Raw genomic sequence first — 18584 nt, 5'->3', positions numbered from 1 at the left:
ACATTACTTGAGCCCAGATCAAATGATGAAATGATGACTGGACCCATGATTAACAAAAACTACTTTGGATAAAGAGGTTTAGATAGTGTGATATTGCTATTTATTCATTCAGATGACTACAATATATTTCTCATATATATTTTGTATTTGTCCATAATTTCTGGCACACAGCTTGGAATTTTTTAAGTGTTGAAAGAAATCAAGGTTTTTTATGTTAATGAGGTGAATGTTGGAAAGCACCTAAGGCAGTGGTTCTCAAAGTGTGCGCCGGGGCACACTGGGGCGCCCTAGAAGATTTGCTGGTGCGCCCTATGGTATTCCAGAGAAATATGTGCCTGTTGGGGACCAAAAGAACAAAAGAGTTTTGGGAGTTTAGATTTTGGGGGGACAGAGGTGTGAATTGGCTGTAAGCTGACAGTCTGCCCAACCCTCACCTCACTTGCCTGATTAGGTTGCAAAATGTTGTTAAGCTGTGGTGCTAGATTGTTTACACTACCCCCATATTACCCGGAAAGACAGGAGGCAAGTTTCTTCTATCCTTTGTTTGGTGTAAAGTTAAGATGATATGTATGGTGGGGGTTTTCTGCACTTAACACAATTAAAAGTAAAAAGAGAGAAATTCTTCAATATATTGACGAGGAAATGAGAGTTTGCCTTTCAAATATATGCCCAAACATTCAAGAAATTGCTAGGACACATCAGGCTCATGTTTCTTATAAACATAAGAATGCCAAAAACTTAACACATTCATGCCAGGACCTGCTGAATTTACTAAATCTTAAGAATGTATCTATATATTCAATATATAAAAAGATAACTATTTTGTCATTTTTTTATTTTTTAACTGCTCTTTTTTATGAATTCTAAAAAGCATAACTCAAAAAATGTAACATAAAAATGTTTTTTAATGTCAGAATAAATTTAATTTTGTCATGTTTATTTCATTTAATTACCATAAAAGCATGCTTGGACTTTATATTTTTTTCTTTAATATTTGACTTTATTATTATAACACATTTCTCAGAAATTTGTATATAGTGTGTCTACAATTGTTTGTAGGATTTTAAATGAGCCCTGACTGAAAAAGTTTGAGAACCACTGACATAAGGACAAGGGTTGGCTGCCAGGAGAACCAGCCATGTGATCAGAAGGTTGGACCTTTCAGTCTCATCCCCTCACCACCACCTTCAAGGAGACGAGAGGGGCTGGAAGTTGAGTCAATCATCAATGGCCAATGAGTGTGAATCATGTGTATGTAATGAAGTCTCCAAAAAAACCCAAAAGAAGGGAGTTCAAAGAGTTTCCAGGCTGGGGAACCAGAACACTTCCATGTGACACTGTCCCAGGCCCCAAATTCTACAAGGACAGAAGCTCCTTTGTTCAGCACCTTGTCCTATGTACCTATGTATCTCTTCATCTGGCTCTTGATTTGAATCCTTTAATATCCTTTCTAATAAATGGTAATCTAGTCAGTAAATTAGTTTTCCTGAGTTCTGTGAGCTATTCTGGCAAGTTAATTGAACATAAATAGGGGGTTGTAGGAAACTCCAATCTATAGCCAGAAGCCTGGGCTTGCAACGGAGGTCTGAACTGTGTACATGTATGGGTGTGTTGGGGAGATGGGGTGGCTTTGTAGGACTGAACCCTTAACCTGTGGAATTTGAGTCAATCTCAGGGTAGGTAGTGTCAGGATAGAGTTGAATTCTTGGCTACCGTGCTGGTATCTGGGGATTGTTTGTAGATGTGTGGGAAAACTTCCCTCTCACTCCCCACCTTAGAACTGGGCCCAGGAACCTAATTTAGATAGGCAGACTTCAAGGTATTTTTCAGCTTCTCATATTATCTCTGAATTTCTCTCTATCTGTTTTGTGTTTTTTTAAACCAAGAATACCCAGTCAACACTACATGCCATGATGATCTAATCTTTGGCATTGCCCACGTCTTCTCAAGATCTGTGTGCCCCAGATTCTGTACCATTATTTCTCTCAATGTAGGGATACAGGTATAGGTGGACAAATGAGTTAGGGAAGAGACCTAGTATCATAAGAAGCTATCCTATTGTTTGTTAGTTGCTTTATAAAAGTGATCCCATGTAATCATTTATTATTTAGCAGGGTTTCCAAGAGGGGGGTGTTGGCAATGAAGACTACCTCAAGGCATTGGGTGTTGAGGGCAATTTCAGAAGCAGGGAGAAACAGACAAATTAATGAGCAGGGAACACACTATTGAAGATGGCAGCAGTCCTTTATCTTTACCTAGTATTCTAGAGTTGATTTAATCATGCTTTACTAATTTATTACACTAAACCTATGAGATAATAGGATTAGTGCTATTCTTACTCACAAGTGAGTTACTTGCCACATGCTCTACCTAGTTGTTAAGGCCAAGCTAGAGGCCCAGGGCCTCTGACTACCCAGGGCCCAGTGCTCACCACCATGTTTCCTATCTCACTCAATAAAAAAAAGCCTGACTGCATCCACTCAATTGGACTAAACTATATCCTCTTGAAATTGACCAAGACCCCCAAAATGATGAAATTCTGGCATATGGTGGGGCCAATAATTAGCCTGCAACTGTGACTAACTGGATGGCTATCATTGGACGGCAAACAATTGTCCTTTCCAAATTACGTTATGGATTGCTGTAATCTGCACCACCAAAATCATAATCAATAGCTAACATTTAATAAAGGCTTACAGTATGCTATACTAATTATTTTACTTCTTTAAAATCCTTTTAACCACCCTGTTAATAGAATAGGGACTGCATAGAGTCCTCTACAGATTACACGAGACTCAGATGTTTTAAGGTTGCACAGCTAAAAATAAATGATCTGGAAAGGAGCTCTGGACAACTTGACTCTAAAGTCCTGATTCAGTTCAGAGAATTGAAGGGAGCACATGACCACTGTCATACAATATACAAATACAATATAAAGACTCCAATAGTCCATTATTCTGGAAAGAAGTTAATCAGGTTTCCTTAGAATCAATGGGAATATTTAAATAATTACTTAAATTTAAACAATTTTTTGAGAGACAGAAATAGAGAGAGAGAGAGAGACAGAGGGGGACAGACAGACTGGAAGGAAGAGAGATGAGAAGCATTAATTCCTTGTAGCGGCACCTTAGTTGTTCATTGATTGCTTTCTCATATGTGCCTTGATGGGGTAGGAGGAGTGAGCTCCAGCAAGTCAGTGACCCCTTGCTCAAGCCAGTGACCTTTGACTCAAGCCAGTGACCTTGGTCTTCAAGCCACCAACCGTGGGGTCATGTCTATGATCCCAGACTCAAGCCAGCAACCCTGTGCTCCAGCTGGTGAGCCCATGTTCAAGCCGGATGAGCCCGTGCTCAAGCCGGTGAGTTTGGGGTTTCAAACCTGGGTCCTCAGTGTCCCAAGCCACCACCTAGTCAGGCAAATTTAAATAATTTTAAAAAATTAAAATTTAAAAAATCTTAAAATTTTCAGTATAAAGAAATTTGGAGAATTGGTACACAATCAGGATCACTGTCCCAGGGTGACAAATTCACTGCCATTTATGGGAAACCCACTGGTGTGGCCCTTTCCTTGTATATGAGGAGGATACAACAAGAGCTGCACAGGGCAGAGCATCTGGTGGCCTAACTTTGGTTGGCTTTCTGGAGGAGACTTCCTAATGACACCTAGATTTCAGCCAAACTCTTCAGCAGGCGTATGGTGAGCCGCCCACACAGCTGTTTTCTCAAAATTAAGTAAATGGAAGGTGGGAAAACTAACCTACCATTTCCTTGGAGCAAGGCACCACTGAGTTCTTGAGTGGCCATGATTGTGTTTGCAGCAGCATGTTGTCTGCACTCCAGCTCTGTTTGCACAGTTAACATTGTGTTAATCGTGCAATCACAGGCAGAACTGCTCCTACTCCACCTCTGGGGCCCTGCAAACACTACCAGCTGGAGTGCAGGGGTTTCAATATTGCACCTGTCCCCTTGGGATGGCAGATCTGAGATGTGAACCTCATTCTGCAACCAGCCCAGAGAAGGAGGGAGACATGCCAATGGGAAGGAAAACAAACTAAGCAGAGGAACTGAACAGGACTAGGATAGAGTGGAGTTTGATGGTGCATCTTCATGACCTATGCGGCTGGACACTTAAAGCTTTTCTATCACACGAAGACGTCTGGTAAAAGTTCTAGGCTCATGAGCAGGAAAGTCATCAACAGAGCAAATGAGTAGACAGAATAGAGGAGCCTTTGATTCAAAATGACTCGTGTTCTTTTGCTTCCTGTTTAAAACAAGATAGCACCGATTTTTTTTCAAATATGACTCTCAGATTAATTTATTTAAAACCTTAGAAATTAAAAGAAAATTGGATCGCTTTATTAGGCAGGAAAGCATTTATAAGGGGCTTCTGTTCCCTTCCAGTTTTTATTTCCCATATTCTAGAGATAATAGTTGTCTTCTTCCCCTGTTTTTAATATCAAATGTAAAGTCATAATTTAAATATATGCATCTGATCTCTGAGGGAGAACCAGCATAGTTCATAAATTTGACCTCATAGTCTCACTATAAAAGGTTTCTTCCATTATTTTAATTATTTGTAATAATTTGGGAACCATGGGGTATGGTGGGAGGAAAGCAAGTTTTCTAGCAAATTAATATCCACAAAGACACTAACAGAAACCTGTACAATAGCATTCCCTTTGGAGAGGATTAGGATAAATCTTTTGGACAGAACATACTTTGATAGATCAAATAGAATATCATATTATTTCTGCCCTCTTTCTCCAAATGACCCTGAGTCCTTTTTCTCAGCTTTTTAAAATTTTCATTTAAATCATTACTTAAAATGGTGATTCATTCTCTCTGCATTTTGCTTCCTATAGGTCAACATGTGACTCAGAAGGTAATGATAGCTCTTAATTCGGGAGGTATGAGGTTAACTGTTTTCTACATAAAACAGTCATTCCCATTGACATGAAAGGACTAAATATAAATTTATTTTTCACATAATGGGCTGAAATTTTCTTTCATAAATAAAAGTAATGGCTTTTAAAGTAGTTTAAAAAGCCTTTTAAGAGGCTGTTTTGATTAGGTGTCTGTGTTTGACTAAGATACATTATTTTTTTTAATAAGTTTATTGCTTTTGGTGACTCCTTTCTCAAAGGGAAGAAAAAACCCCAATAAATAAAGGTACATGCTAGCACGGTAAAAAAAGTTCCAGCGGCAGGACACAAATTATTTTATTACCACACCAACTGAGCCACTGATACTTCACAATTCATGAACAAATTTTCCATTACTATAGTCATGTTTTTATTGACTGTTACAAAATCACCATTTGTATCTATTTTATCCTGCTGTGTTTCTATTTTAATGGAAAAGTCCTGTAACAGGTATAGCATCAGCTCAGATTACCAAGAAATCTATAAAATAGCTTCCTGCTACTACCTTTGGTACAGACTGAAAGAACACATTACGATCCCACTGGGTCTCTGATAAAAACTGTGATTCAAATACCCCCATGATTTATTCTTATCTGTAGAAATCCAGGCTTTATCTGCTTTATTAAATTATGGGACCATCTCACTGATATTGATTAGTTATGGTAGGCCTAATTAAAACATCTGGGTCAAGTGAGATTTAGGTACAAACTTGGGGGTGTGGCAATAAAAGCAAAAAAAAAAAAAAGCTAAAAATGCTGCAGGAACTAAGACTGTTCCAACAACAGGTCATCTTTGCAGTGCTTTGGTTGGAACTGACCATTTTGGTCTGTGATAATCAGTTATGTTGACCACCTGGGCTTAAAATAAAAACAGGGAAGAGAACATGAAAATAAACTAAAAGTAGCTCTGACTCAATTAAAAAAAAGAAATAAAATCCCCTGAAACAATAGTTTAATAATTGGTGTTAATAATCTTTGAAAATAGAAGGTGTGTATAATATAAAACTTTCATAAACAGTGATCTGCATCTTTTGAATATTAATATAAGAACATCGTTGAGAGTAGTGATAGAATGCTCATATCCATGGGCTAGCTAGGAAAATCAGCTGAATACATTCTTATTTTCTTCCATATGGGTTCTGTTGATGAGTAATAAATTTTGTATTTAAAATACAGAGCAAACCAAATCTGGACTATATTAACTCTAACTGATTTTAAAGGAACAGGTCACATGGCAGAAGTAGAGAGCCTTCATCGTAAATGAGGACATGCCAGAAAGTTTAATCTTCCATGGACACCACAGAAGAACTTTCTAATCATCTGTTGCTTATAAACGCAAATGCCATACCATTGTTAAATATCACTACTTCTATGAGCTTTGTGTATAGGTATTTATGCTTCTCAGAGAGTTTTCAGAGAGCTCAACCCATCAAATCATTATAGTCACTATCAGGCAAGCTGATAGTTAAGTTATTTTACTGCTGAGGAAATGATGGTTAGGTAATAGGACCCTGGTCACTAGCTCTTCTACCAGAATTTTTGGGAAACGTGTTTGGTATGTTTGGTTTCATAGTACAATGCTATAGTGATTTATACATACTATCTGATTCACAATATTATGTAACAAATTAATAAATAAAATTATATTTAAGACTTTTCATTATAAAGGTAGTTAGTGGTAAATATTAAAAAATATGCTTTCATAAAACAATAAAAAGTAATCTTTGGCCAAGAATAAAATTTAGCCACTTAAAAGTAAAAGGAGATTACTGAACATTGAGCCAGAGAGTTTTGATATATGAAAACTTATTTCATATATGCAATTTGATTATCTGGCTTATGTGTTGAAGGCTAGAGTGTTGAAAATTCTATTGAGATAGTGTGGAAAAGATTTTATTTCTAGTTCCTAAAAAAGCAAAGGTCCATTTTCTCTCCTTCCTGGTATTTGATAAAGTACCAATGTCTTTTTTTATATCATATTTTTGTTCTTTAAAATGATCCATGAAGTTCTTAAAATGTTAACTTACTTTCCTATTGAGACATTTAATAATTTCATAGATGCTTTATTTTTATATCTGATAGCTCTTCAATTGGTTATGGCTTCTAGAATGTGAACTTTAAATTTCCTTCTTTCTGTCATCTAGGTTCAATCATAATCTCCAGCTGAACACTTAAAAACATAGGAGTGCTCTTTATAAAGTCAGCCATAAGTGAATCTTTTATATGGTGGAAATAAAGCCTTTTGTAGTGTGGGAGTCCAGAATGAGTCACCTGACATGTGCCTCTGCAGTATGCAGATTGGTTTGAGAGCTAAACCCAACTTTAGTCACAGGCTCAGGAGAATTTTCAGCCCTTCACCCTTAACTGCCTAGAAGGATTTGAATTAGGGGTTTTGCACATAAGAGATTATCAACAATAACCTTTTCAACCCACCTGTATGGCAGGGTAAAATTTTATTTACTAAACATCTGCTCTTCTTATAGTCTGCAATGACTCTTTGAAGCCTCCAAGGTGCATGACCTCATCCCTAGCTCAGAATGTCTTATATGCTTCGATTTCCCTTTCTACCTCTGAACCTGTTCTGCATGGGAGTAGGGGGTATCTCTGACTCTCATGTGTGTGGGGTTCCTGCACATATATACGTAATTAGGTTTGGTTGTTTTCTCTTGCCTACTTGATTATTAGGTCAGCCAGATGAACCTTGAGGGTAGAGGAAAATTTGTTACTCCCCACAGTAATATAAACTATTTTCAATAAGTTAGATTTTTTGGAATCTATGGCTTTTTAAATGGTTTTGTTTGTATGGTATGAGGATAAGAAGAGGAAAAACACGCTGTAGATCTAAGCCAACATAATTATTTGCCAATTAAAATACAAGCATGTAGATAAAAAAGAAAGCATTTCAACATGCCCACTTTTGTATTTTAGAGAAATTATTTTCCCTATGAAGAAACTCGTCAAAAATTTCCTGTCTTTCCAGTATCGAAATGATTGTAATTCTGTCAACATGACATCAAGCATATAAAGCTGTCTTTTATTGTGTCAGTGTACAGGCATTTTTTATCTCAATTGGTGTGAATTTCACTTAATTGCCTAACTATGGAAAGATGCAAGGTAGTATCTGTGATTTCCCTCACCCGAGATCACACTTTTTTTTTTTTAATTTGAACATGTCTGACCAACAGGGCTTCCTAATTCTGATGACTAGTCTTAAATAGTTATAATTTAGCTATAGTCTTGTTTTATATATTTCAGGTCAGTATTGGCAATTGTACCACATACTTTTTTTGTTTTTTCAGTTTGCAATTTCTTTACCAATAATAATGTTGATAATATTGGTAACAACAAAATAATTATTGACATAATAATAGTGGTATAAATGTAAAAAATGAGCTTCAGTAGGTTGTCTCAATTTAAAGGCTGTTCTTAAAGGAAATTTTATAATTCCTATTGGTCCAAAGATGTTTAATACTGGAGGGGGACTTACATTTTTTTTTTTTACTCAGTGAGAGGAGGGGAGGCAGAGACAGATTCCCACATGCACCCGACTGGGGTCCACCCCCCAGCAAGCCCACTATGGGGGGCAATGCTCTGCCCATCTGAAGTGTTGCTCCATTGCTCAGCAACTGAACTATTTTTTAGCCCTTGAAGCAAAGCCACTGGAGCCATCCTCAGTGCTGGGGCCAACTCGCTACAATTGAGCCATGGCTGTAGGAAGGAGAGAGAGAGAGAGAGAGAGAGAGAGAGAGAGAGAGAGAGGAGAGAGGGGAAGGGGTGGAGAAGCAGATGGTCACTTCTGTGTGCCCTGACTGGGAATCAAACCTGAGACATCCACATGCTGGGCCAATGCTCTACCACTGAGCCAACTGGTCAGGGCTGGGACTTACCTTTTTAATCACCATCTAAATATTGTCTGAAAGTAGACCTCTTTGCTTTTAAGGTAGCTATACCCATATTTTCTTTTGGTGCTATGTAGTTCAATTTATTCACAATAATTCATCCTTTGCTTGATCAAGTTGCATAAGCATACGGGTATCACTGGGTCTTAAAGGTAGCCAACATTATGAAAGCAGAATTTCATGACATACCAGCATTTGAAGCAAGCTTTCTGGAAACAAGGGTTCACTTGATTAGTTAATATATGAGCCTTAAAGTGACTGTAGGCAATTTGGAATTACCTGCAGATCTTAAGATGGATCAATGCCCTGCTGGTAGGTAGGTAGATAGACACATGATAGAGCAAAGCATTTGGCTTATTAGATAGCATTTGGCTTTTCATAAGTTTTTCCAAGATTATATCTAGATAGTCAGCCCACAAGTGTTGAGCTTTTTTATGTGTCAGGCACTGATTTAGGTTCGAGATACAGCAATGAAAAAAACAAGGTCACTACCAGCTAGGGACATGTATTCTACCCATAAGAGTGGACAGTAGACATGTAATGAATAAATAAGATAATTTCAGGAATACAGGAACACATGCTATGAATAAAAAATATAAAAGATGAATGTTTCACTCAGATGATAGGAGGTGAGAGCAATTTTGACAGGTGACTTTTTGAGGAGGGACCACTGGAATTGGGATCTTCATGATGAGAACAGGACACGTTACAAGTATTTGGCAAATGTGTGTCACAAACATGAGGAACATCAGGCAAAAAGGCCTTGTGATCAAAACCAGATATGTTGTGTGCCAGAAGTAAGGTCAGTGTGACAATCATGGTTTGAGTGAGGGGAGGGATGGGAGAGGTAAGGGCCAGGTTTTGGAGGCCTCTTAGATATTAGTAAGGGTAAGATCTAATTCTAAATATAATGGGAAACAAAAGATTTACAACTTTAGAAATAAGTTTTGGACAGAACAACAGTTTGAAGACTATGGCCTTGATCCAGAGGAAAGATGCCTGAGGTTTAAAAGTGGAGAAAAGGAGCAGTAATTTGATTAGGAATATTTTGGAGAGCTGGATTTGAGTGTGAAGCAAAGGAAGGATGACTTGTAGTTTGGGGAGAGGAATGGTACTTGCCCTGTTGAACTAGAAGGCAGAAGTGAGTATAAAAAACTGACAGTTGTACCTTGGCCCAGTTATGTTGGGGATGCCCACTGGGTGGTTAGATAAAGACCCCAAGTAGGAATTGGATAAAAGAGGACAGACCTCAGTGAATGGTCTAGGCTGGGGGAATAAATTATTGACATATGAGTTGCATTTAAAACCATGGGTCTGGCTGAGATCACACAAGTGGAGTGGGTACGAGGGGCCTGAAGTCAGAGTCCTGCAGACCCTTAACACAGGCTTGGTAGGAAGCAGGATTCAGTCAAGGAGATGAGAAGAAAAGGACCTGTGGTGTAGTAGAAAAACTAGGCAAATATAGCTCATGCAAGTCAAGAGAATAAAATGATTAGAGATGAAGAGGGTACTCACTCAACTATGTATGACAAAGCTGCTGAAATGCTAAGAACTGTCCACTCTGAAAATTCTTGTATCTTGTGAAAATGCAAATCTCATCTAGTGGATTATCTTGGTGACCTGTAATGTAAGCTTTAGCCGACTTGCCATCAAAAACGATCTCACTTTCCCTGTCATGATCAATTCCTGATCTTTGCAGTTATAGCCTACCAGCCTCCAAGAAACTCCATAAAACTACAGAAACATGTTAAAATATCTTGAGATGAGAAAAGTCAGAGAATCAAGTGCCACAAAACGGTTTTATAAACAGGAAAAGGAGGCCTTGAAAAGTTGAGGATTGCTTAAACTCAGTGTACTATGTTCCCTTCCTTGCAAATTCAGAGTTAAACAGTTTGGCATCCTCCCATCAGGTAAACTGATAGTACTTTCCCCTCTATTCTCATATAGTCATTAATACTAACCCCGAGGTGTGCAAATTGGAAAGACTGCTTCAGGCTGTCTCCACTCAGGGAAATTTAGGAGTAGACAGGGCACGCAGGCAGCAGATGCTACACTGTGACTCAAAAAGACAACCCTGGAACCAGTACGCACAATGCCTTTCATCTTTTTCTTAGGAAAAGAATCCTGTGAGTCAATAGCAGGATAAATTTCATAAAGTCATAGCTCCCTGTCTATGTGATTTCTTGGTTAAAACTTAACAGCAACCTTGATGTGTTGACTTCAAAATTATCTCTTTTGGCCAATAGGAACTCGCACAGTTAGACGGCAATAGAGAGCAGAGGTTTTTTTGGGGGGGACGAGGGGATGCCTCACAGAGGACATTCGGTAATGTTTGGAGACAGCATTTTTGGTTGTCACTGGCAGGGTTGCTGCGGTATTTGCAGGGTAGAGGCTCAGGATTCTGCTAAATATCCTCCAACCCACAGGACAGCCCCTGACAACAAAGAATTATCTGACCCCAAATTAATGTTGAGGTTGAAAAACTCTGATAGAAAGAAAAGTAAAAACCATACTTAATTCTCAACATTAGTCTTAATTTTAAGATGGATTGAGAGTACAATCCTGTTAATTTTCATGACAGTTGGGCCCATATACAATATCAATGTCTTGGATTCATGCCATTGGTTTCACTTTTGAAAAAAGAAAATGAGAAAGGTATTCCATTAGAAGTCCACAATTTAGCTTTCTACTGATTCCATTAATGCAGTTTAGCATTTCTTGTGAAGTTTTTGTGCCACTAGTATTACATATAAACTCCTACTGCTCCTGAGACAAAATTTGACATTTTTAAAGTCATTCCAAGATAGAAAAAAAAACAAAAACTGAAAATTCAGATTTGAAGCTCACCAGGTAGTGAGTATCCAGTTAAATTGATTTGCAACCAAATAATTCTCTCTTTAATTATATTATAAGATCAGAAACACACTTCTACTAGACTCGGTTATGCTTTTAAGACAGTGCTGTACATGCAGCATATCCTTAGTACAGGCTTCTTCAATAAGCAAAATTCACTGATTAAATTGTGCTACCTGTTTCCCTGTAATTATTTCTACTTAGATATGAAATCCTAGTCTTAGAAAATTTTTACCTGGGACACTAATTATTCCCAGATAATGAGGGATAGTCTATTTCTCTCATTATATTTTTTAAGACTTTATTTATTCATTTTTAGGGAGAAGTGAGGGAGACAGAAAGAGAGGGACAGAGAGAGAGAAGGGGGAGGAGCAGGAAGCATCAACTCCCATATGTGCCTTGACCAGGCAAACCCAGGGTTTTGAACTGGTGACTTCAGTGTTCCAGGTCGACGCTTTATCCACTGCACCACCACAGGTCAGGCCCACATCTATTCCTACAACCCACTTTATTATTGTAACAACTTCAACCTGCTTGAAGATTTTACTTTGAGAAATGCATTTTCCCACCTACCATTCTGCTTCAAATATACTGTTCCTGTGCTCCATACCTTAGAGAGATACTATATTCCATTTTCTATTTAATGGTTTGTTTATTTATTTATTTAGAGAGGAGAGAGAGAGAGAGAGACAGAAAGGGTGGGGGAGCAGAAACAGAAAGCATTAACTCACAGTAGTTGCTTCTGGTATGTGCCTTGACTAGGCAAGCCCATGGTTTCAAACCAGCAACTCAGCATTCCAGGTTGACCTTTTATCTACTGTGCCACTACAGGTTAGGCTCCATTTGCTATTTATTTATTTATTTATTTATTTATTTATTTATTTATTTATTTATTTATTTATTTTTTATGTCAGACGGGTAGTGTGCCAGTGTTGTAACAAGTTTTGAGGGAGGCACATGTCACACAAGAGCGTGAACACCCAATCATCACACTTATGAACCGAAAAAGGATCTCCATTTGCTATTTAAAGCATTCTTTTAGTGCTACTGGATTTTGAGTCCTTGCAATGTGGTAGGTATGGCTTTGTGAGTTTCATGACTATATTGTGGTGCCCTCCGTCAAAACATTATTACAGAGTAGAAGTATCCAGCACAGAGCTAGGAGCCATAAAGAAAGAAATGAAGGAAGCAAATACTCTTACCCTTGTTATTCACTCATGCCTTAAGCCATCAGCTTCCCTTGGGGAAACTGATCTTCTTTCCAGTGATAGATATGTGTATTCCAAACTGCCCTCTTGATGTTCTGCTTATCTGTCAGACCTCACCCTTACTGGACTATCGCCCCTGAGACAGAGGAATTCCAAAAAGCTGACAAGCCGCCCCAAGGAGGGGCTCCAGACACACCAGGACTTTTGATTCAACACCCACATGCTTGAAGCCCCCAAGGAGGAGCATTCCGGACATACCAGGACTTTTGCCTCAGTATCCCCTCAGGCTCTCCCAAACACTATATAACCCGCCCCTAGTCTGTAACCAGCCCTCTTCTCCCCAAGAGAAGTGCCCAGCAGGGTACCTTTCTTCCTTTCAATAAAGCCTGTTACTCTAGTCTTTCAGACTCCCATGGATTCCAACATCCAGAATCCTGTCATTTGGAGAGGAAATTGAGGATGTTCTAACATATATCAAACAATCACATTCCAAACCAGTACAAGAAGTAAGAGGTCATAGACTGATCCTAAATGATGGGAATCAAAAAAACCTGAGGGCTTGATTTCAAAATTTTATTATAATTACTATTATTTATTTCTTACTGATGTAACTGTGTCAATTGGTTTCCTTTGGACATAAGATGGTCAGCCATATTCTTGCTTTTTCTGTGAAACAGAGATAAGAAAAGGAACAAACAATTTGTCTCCCATTGGACAGTAAGTCTTTTTTTTTTTTTTTAACTGAGTATCTCAGAGGCCTTTCCACACTCTCCTCATCAGGACTCCTATTATTGCTGGTGGGGCAGTTAAAAGAGAAGCAATAGGCCCAAAATGAAGTCGCTGGTACTAAGCCTCACATCAGCAAACCAAGACTTAACACTTAACCTAATTGCAGTTTTAGCCTCTCCCAGGAATGTAATCTTTAGCCCGTCAATTTGAAGTGACCTGGTCAGCAGAAGCAAGGTATCTGCCTGACTGACCCTTTCATCCCGCATAGGAAAGTGATCTAAGCCTAAAACAATCCACTTTTTGCACCTTTGCTAGAAAACTTCCTTGTCCTATCCCTTTACAGGCTCTAAAGAAGCCTGTCCTTTTCAAGAGCTCTTGGGAGCTCCTTTATATTTGCTAGATAGGATGCTATCTGATTTATGAATCATTGAATAAGCAATTAGATCTTCAAATTTACTGAGTTGATTTCTTTTAACACTTTCTGTTTCCGAACTCTTCCTGGAAATGAAGTAACATTCTTTATAAACAGGAATTTTGTTGGCATCAGAATTGGAGATAATAGTTAAAAGCAAGCAGAAGAGAGGCATCAAAAATAACAAAAACAGAATTTTGAGAGCAAAAGAATGCTAAGAAATTACGAAGAGATTTAGAAGAGGAACAGAGGAAACTAGAGATTTCTTTTCAAAGGCGTCCCCATACTCAGGGCCCACATTCTTTCTGAATGTTAATTACAGTCTTTACCTTGGCATTTTGCTCTCATATCAGGGAAGCAATTACTGGCCTAATTCAAATGCATAGCAGCCATTAACAATGAACAAATAGATACATTATTTTAATTCCATTTGCTGCTTCCTTTCTGCTGATGTACTGACCCATGAAGCTTTGACTTGATGTCCTATAATTGGCATTTGGCAAAGGTTGTTATCATCATCAACCTTTTAATATATGAGTATTTATTAAGCATATATTACATAACAATATCTTGCAGGGCAAGTCACTTAAGGACCTCAGGCCAGAAATAGTCTTTGCCTCTGTAGAGTTTATGTAATGATGACTTCATTTTTAGATAAAAGTGTACCCTGTGAGTGTGTAAGGTTCCAAGTGAAATTAATATGCTAAAGTAATTATTATTTTTTAACTTACGTATCATTTTCACCACTCTTAGTATTTTTTTTCAATCATGTGTGATAGACTTTATTCTTGGCTCAATAATACCATTTATATCAGACTACAAGGGAAGATATCACAAAGAGTTATTAAGAAGAAAAAACCAAGATAAATAGCTCCAAAATAATCTTCTATAACCTCTTTCCTATGATTTCTTATTCTTTCTTGAGTCAATGACTTTTTTTGTATCATGAAGCTCTATACTTTCTTCTTTCTTATGAGTTATGCACACTGACATGATTTTTGTTATGTTTTAATTTGAAGGTATATTATATGAGCCAAGTCATTTGTTTGCTTTTTCTTTCTTGGAACTATTTAATGCCATTGTCTTGTGTCTCAACACATGAGCCCTTACATGAATTAATTAGTTTGGCTAGAAACAGTGCCCAATCCTTCAGCACCATGATGATCCCATGAGCTGTAAGGAAGTCATTCACTTTTTTGGGTCTTGTATGGCCAGTAGTCATGGCCATCACAGCCAGGCACATGCAGGTTTACATTGACTTCAGACAGACGGTAGAGAAACAGTGGAGCCAAAAACTGGTGAGCCATTCCTTTATTCTAGCCTTGCAACTAGTGGGTGAGTTAAAACACACAGGGCTCCAAAACCCACTCATTCAGAGCTCACAAAGCTACTGACACATCTAGGTTTTCCTAGAATCAAAGGCTCCTACCAGCTCAGTCACATCTGGTTCCCCATCTACACAACTTCTCCCTTCTCATCTTTGCACAAAACTCTGCACAAACTGGCTTCTCCTTCAGAAACCTGTCATCTTGGCTTCCTTCTCCTCTTCCTCACAAACTTCCCTTGGTGTGAAAACCCCTCCTCCAGCAACATTAGCATAACAATGGCCTATCCCAAGCAAGAAGGTAATTAGCAGTTTCAAAGATCACATACCTGGGCAGAAGCCATTTTTAACAATAAAAATGAGCAAACGTAGAAATCACATTTTACAAACTTATATGCCCAACAGGTCTCAATATCCTTATCTGTAAAGAAAGATGATGGGATGCGAAAGTCTGCTTTAGCTCTAATATTTTACCTACATATTTATTTAAAACATATGTTCATTATAGTTTCTAAATGTGATCCTGTGTTTCTTGGCTTGTGGACCACACCAGTGCTATAAAATGTTGTACAACATGAAAAGTTTACTTAACGTATTGATGTTTCTTCTTGTATGCACTTCAGTTTTGCTACCTGATTCAAATACTCAAAGTTTTCATGACTTCTCTCCCTCGGGTCATCTCTAAAAGTATAACACGTGAAATCATACTTATCCCCTATTTGTACACCTGTATTTAAGATTGCTAGGATTCGGTCCATGTCCTTGAAGTTCTCTCTGTATAGGATCTAAATTTACATACTTAGTAATAGTTGATTTAAACTAGTACTCCAAACCTTATTAAAATCAATTTATAAAATCTGAATTATATAATGCCTGCTATTAGAAGGAAATTATTTAAAAAAAACACCTTCTTGTTTGATTCCACCACTTAATGCGGAAATCCCATTTTTATCACCTTGGCAGAGGGTCATCCAGTTGCTTCTGCTTTAGCAGTGAGCAGTTGCTTATAGATGCCTGTGGCTGGTCATTTGTATTGTTGAACAGTTCTAATAAGGAGGGTTTGTGTTCTCCACATGACCCCCAAATTTGTCTCCCAGTATTTCAGCCATCTTTTAAAATAATTTTCCTTCATGAACAAGGAATTCATCTAAAATTGTCACCATTCAAGTATTTAATGACAACTGTCCTTTCACATTATCTGATATTAACCTCATTTGGTTGATCAATTTTTTTCTACCTTAAATAAAGGAAAGAAATTTATTTTCATCCTACATGATGTAATCAAAAGCCCCTACTAGTATCAAATGTCTCAGGTTTTTCTGGCACTTAATAAAGTGTCTATTTAAGCAGAGGGTATACACTTTATTGGAGGATTTCTAGATCAAATTGTGCACTGATTATAGAGTCTGGCTTCTGTAACTTGCACTCTAAAACTGAGTTATTATTTATATTTTAACTAGAGAATGATAATAAAACAGACAGCATTTCAAGAAAAATTAAATATTTAACCCAAATAGATATATCAGAGGAGAATTATCACCCCAAAAGTCAGAAGTCATGAAGGATTGAAGTTTTATTGTTAAACTGGCATATTTTTGGAAGATCAAAGTCTGACTTTAAGTCAGCCTTGGTGAAGTAGTTGCTCCCTTACCTGTAAAATTCTGAGCTTTCTTTGAGATTTTCATCTGCTTAATCTTTCCTTTTAGTAGAAGACCCATAGAGAAAGAATCTGTACATGGTTGGCAGATCTCTCTGGCTATAGTTTTGGTGAAACTGTAAAGTTTAAAGTTGTAAAGTTTAGGCAGAGAAAGGTCACTGGACTATGTATCTTGGGACTTGAGTAGCATTCTTGATTGCTGCTAACTGCTTCCATGACCTTTGACAATTCACTTGAGTTCTTTGGTTCTTAGTTTCCTAATACCTATTTTTAGAGGACATAGTTGGATATTGTTAAGATCCATTTATGCTCAACAGTACTATACTTAAGGAAAGCTTTTGAACTACTTGAGAATCTTAGTACATGTGCCCGCTTGCTTCAAATTGTCAGGAATTAACTAAAGGTTTGGTTGCATTTGTTTGAGAACCTGTTAAATATTACTTATGATTTGGGTACCTTCTTTTCATACCCAATTGAGGTCCATGACTTTTATCACTGTAAAGATAAGAAGGGGAGTGGTGTTCTAAATGCTGAGAGTTTAGTATAAATTTGATGGGTTGAGGTTAATGACGGTTGACAATTCTTTGGTTATGTGATTGGCCCTAGCTAATTTTGGGCTTGCTTTTTCTAAAAGGTCTACTTGGGGTAAGAGACTTGACCAGAGTTCTCTCTGACATTTCTATAATTGGTTACATGAGAAGTATTCATTTAATTTTGGTTGTATCAAATTTAGATGAATTAAAGGTAGGTCCTGATTTTTAAAAAAAAGTTTTGTCAGTTGCTACTGCTTTATTCCTTAATGGATAAATTGTTTAGACAAAGCTACTTTTTGTTATTTAAAAAATTTAATGACTTTCAAAAATTCAACATATGCATAGAGTTGCCAAGCTAAATACACAGATAATTGAAGAAGAAAAAAAGTATGTGCTGGGCTTGCCATTTCAATAGAAAAAGGCTGACCACAAAGATAAATATTGACTTGTATATTGTGATAAATAAAATTGTTCTTTTAGTGCATCATGTTAAGACAAAATTTTTAAGCAATTTATAGAAATGAATACAATTTGTGTTACAGCCACATAGATATTTCAAGTGTTTAATATATAGTTTCTCATTTGTTCAGTTTTTAAAATATATATAATCAGTGCCAATGTCTTTAATCTTTCTTAATTCCCTAATTCCATGGTATTGGGCAAACCAATGTGTTTCAGGTATAAAACAACTGTGTTCAGGTTTGCTTGCTTGTATTTTGCATTGGCGCAGGGCAGCACCATGTGTGTGTGGTCTGTGGAAGGTTGAAGGTCCTTGCCCTCAGGGCGGCAGATTGCAAATTGTGGATTGCCTTCCAGCTTGAGAGGGTACATTGTTTGCAGGAGAGGGTTTATTTTCCTCCAGCCTATTTTTCTGGGGAGTTGAGAGAGAGAGAGAGAGAGAGAGAGAGAGAGGAAGAGAGCGCTGAGGGCCTTGGGAGCCCTGAGAAAGGGAAGAGGTCTTCCCTGCTTGTTTGCTCTTCCGCTGTTATAAGACTTAAATAAACAGAATGGCCCACTATTTTCTGGCTCCACTGTTCCTTTACCATTTG

At 37.7% G+C, this 18584-nt stretch overlaps 1 protein-coding gene and 1 non-coding gene across 2 annotated transcripts in view; both read right to left on the bottom strand.

The window, feature by feature from the left end:
- CELF2 (CUGBP Elav-like family member 2) overlaps positions 1-18584 on the bottom strand; it is a 704551-nt gene that overhangs the window by 668648 nt on the left and 17319 nt on the right. The gene's annotated exons all lie outside the window — the stretch shown is intronic.
- On the bottom strand, positions 12581-12684 carry LOC136407436 (small nucleolar RNA U13). The gene has a single exon (XR_010751970.1). It is a non-coding gene; the product is annotated as a small nucleolar RNA U13 (small nucleolar RNA).

This window comes from Saccopteryx leptura, chromosome 5 (assembly GCF_036850995.1).
Source record: "Saccopteryx leptura isolate mSacLep1 chromosome 5, mSacLep1_pri_phased_curated, whole genome shotgun sequence".
NCBI classification, from domain to species: Eukaryota; Metazoa; Chordata; class Mammalia; order Chiroptera; family Emballonuridae; genus Saccopteryx; species Saccopteryx leptura.
The sequence above is the reverse complement of the archived record's forward strand: the minus strand, read 5'-3'. Positions and strand labels throughout refer to the sequence as shown.